The sequence below is a fragment of the Lathyrus oleraceus genome, chromosome 5, assembly GCF_024323335.1.
Source record: "Lathyrus oleraceus cultivar Zhongwan6 chromosome 5, CAAS_Psat_ZW6_1.0, whole genome shotgun sequence".
NCBI lineage: Eukaryota > Viridiplantae > Streptophyta > Magnoliopsida > Fabales > Fabaceae > Lathyrus > Lathyrus oleraceus.
In genome coordinates this window covers 104,306,084-104,309,568 of record NC_066583.1, presented here as the reverse complement: position 1 = coordinate 104,309,568, position 3,485 = coordinate 104,306,084, and positions in this window count along the sequence as shown.

Sequence of the window (3,485 nt, the reverse complement as noted above, 5' to 3'; positions counted from 1 at the left end):
ATTGTATGTTTACTTTTGGTTTAGTCAATAAACCTAAAGGTAACGAAAACTCCGCTACAGTAAACCCTGTTGTTCTTTAAATACTTTGTGATCATCAAAACCTTTTAGGGGAATGAACAGATCTTGTTCTAACATAGTCGACCTGTGAGTAGTTGGAATACTTATCGCCACAGGCAATGAAACCACCACCTGTGGTATCAATATCGTACTCTCTATTGGGTTGAGGACATGTTCATTAGTCCCTATTAAAACTAACAGAAATATACCCGGACGCACCGCATGCTTGAACATACAACAGAGTCTCCATTGAACTTTATCTATTCCCGAAGGAAAGGGAAAATATCGACAAAACCCAGAGGGAGAGAAACTGAGTAAGGAAGTTGGTTATGCAAGGGGAAGGTATTAGCACCCACCACATCTGTTGTACTCAACAGGAACCGTTTTGATTGTTCTATGCTCGGATGGGTGTTATATTTAAAGATTAATCGCGAAAGAATAAAGGGAAAATAATGAAATGGATAGAATGCTCGATGAGGATTAGGGCCCTCATGCCTACGTATCCTTGTAGTGCAATAAGGAATTCATAGGTTCGTAGTTCATTGAACCAATGGTGGGAGGTGAAAAGAAAAGTGATAACGAATATGGTGTGAACCAAAGAATATTGTTGTTTGACTCTAAAAAGGGATGAGATCTGAACCCAAGAGTAAAACTGGCATGAACCAATATGTGGGGGGCCTGAGGCATCATACCACTATATACGGTCTGACCGAAAACAAAAGGAATTATGTGTTTGGCATCAAGGTAAACATCTCTCAGTTCAAAAGCAGACACTGGGTGGAGCTCAAAGAAATAATATATTTGGCTCAAAGAGAGAAGTATATCACATGAAGTCAATGAAGGTAGAAGACATTGAATGTAAGTAGTGAATGGTGAATCATGGAGATGAATGGAGTGATAGAGGAAAGTAACCAAAGTCTAAGAAATGAAGGATTTGGTAAAAGTGATCGAAGGGTATGATTTGGAACCAAAAATAAGGGTGTATTGGAATCCATAAAGGGAATGGTATTTGAAACCTAAGAGGAAAGGTGGCATGCACCAATATGTGGGGGTGGGGGTGGGGGGTGGTGTGTGTGTGGGGAGGGGGGGGGGAGAGAAGGCATCATACCACTATATATGGTCTGGCCGAAAACAAGGAATTAAGTGTTTGGCATCAAGGCAAACATCTCTTGGCGCAAAGGTGGACAATTGTCCTAAAAGGGTATATATGAAATTACATAGAAAATGGTATTTGGTTCCAAAGAGAGACAATAGGTCACTGAAATGGATGGTTTAATGATTAAAGATAGGTGATATGGATAATGAAAGGTATTGATTGTAAAACCCGAGGCCGAAGAGGGCAGAGAATGGTTACATGTAACACTCGAGGGCGAGGGAGTGGTTGTCGGTGCATGAGGCATGACAATGAGACACTCCTAGCAGCTTCTAGGTAAAAAAACCGAATTCACATCGGAGTGAGAGGGATCCTGAGGTTGTGCAGGTATGAGATTGCATTGTTGAAGGAAGGCTTACAAAGATTAATTGGTACTACATATACCAACAAGATGCATCTTCTTTTTGGTAGCCTAACTAATAAGAACTCCATAGTTAATCATGCTTGGCTTGGAGTAGTATTGGGATGAGTGACCTTCTGGAAAGTTTCCCAAAAAGCGTGTGAGTGAGGATAAAACATGTTGAAAAGACCCGTGTTGGTTTGTGGGGTCAGTCGATAATCCTGAAAGCAGTTTGGGGTGTTATAGATGGTATCAGAGCGAGACCTCTCCCAGTATGATATGGTTCGGGGACGAACTAAGCGGAAGCTGGTGGACATGTAACACCCGAGGCTGAAGAGGGCGGAGAGTGGTTACATGTAATACTCGAGGGAAAGGGAGTGTTGTCGGTGCATGAGGCATGACAATGAGACACTCCTAACAGCTTCTAGGGTAAAAAACCTGAATGCACATCGAAATGAGAGGGATCCTGATGTTGTGCAGGTATGGGACTGCATGGTTGAAGGAAGGCTTACAAAGATTAATTGGTACTACCTATACCAACAAGATGCATCTTCTTTTCGGTAGCCTAACCAATAAGAACTCCATAGTTAATCGTGATTGGCTTGGAGTAGTATTGGGATATGTTACCTTCTGGAAAGTTTCCCGGAAAAAGCGTGTGAGTGAGGAAAAAACATTCTGAAAAGATATGTGTTGGTTTGTGGGGTCAGTCGATAATCCTGAAAGTAGTTTGGGGCGTTACATGGATGGTGCCCTAAGGCAGAAGAAAGAATAATTATGCTCGCCAAGGGTTTGAAGACTTATGCCTACGTATTCTCATTGTGCAATGAGAAAATTAGAGCTTTGTAGTTCGTGGAACCACGAAAACAAAGAGAGAAATACTAAAGTGATGAAAAGTATAACTTGAACCAAAAGAAAATGGTAGCATGGGAAACCATAAAGGTACATGAACTTTGAACCAAAGAGTAAAGACGGTACAAATCAACATGTGGGGGGCTTGAGGCATCACACCACTGTATCAGAATGACAAAAAACAAAGGGATTACGTGTTTATTGACGAGACAAACAACTCTTGGTTCACAGGGTGGACTCCGATTAAATCGTCCTAAAAGGATAAGTATGGAACCCAAAGGAGAATGATGTTTGGTACAACGAACAATATATCACTGTAGGGAACAAACAATTTGAAACCAAAAAGAATGGTATATTGAATGCATGAAGGAATAAACTCTGAACCAAAGAGTATACAGGTATAAACCAATATGTGGGGGGCATGAAGCATCATACCACTATATTGGAATAACCAAAAACAAAGGAATTAGGTGGTAATCGACGAGATAAACATCTGTTTGTTCACAAGGTAGACTCTGATTAAATCGTCCTAAAAGGATGTGCCTGGAATCCAAATGGAGAAGGTATTTGGTTTCAAAAGGATGGTATTGATTGGTGAATGGAGAAATAATAAAATAGCTCGTGGAGAATTTGAATCCTAGTTCCTACGTATTCTCACCATGCAATGAGAAAATCAGAGCTTTGTAGTTCAGCTGACTACGAACAAAGACAACAAGAGACTGATAAGGCAATAGGAATGATAAAGGATAATGAAATATGAAGAAGACTTGGTAGTCATTGGATATGAATTCACACTAAAGTCAATGAGTAAAGGTGAATACAATAAGCAACTGGGTCATTCGTCCCGTACCCAAAGATATTCAGAATGAGTTAATGAAATTCTCCACTCTCATCCATTCTTTACTACTTAAGGCTCATGGCATGTAATTCTCATCATAACTTTTAAGTTATTGAGGAAGAACCCTTGCTGCTCCTTATGATGATGAAGACTTTGTCAATCATTTGATTTGAATTGCACTAAAGTCTATGAACAAAGGCGAATACCTTGAGTAACTGGGCCATTTGTCCCATACCAAAGGATACCCT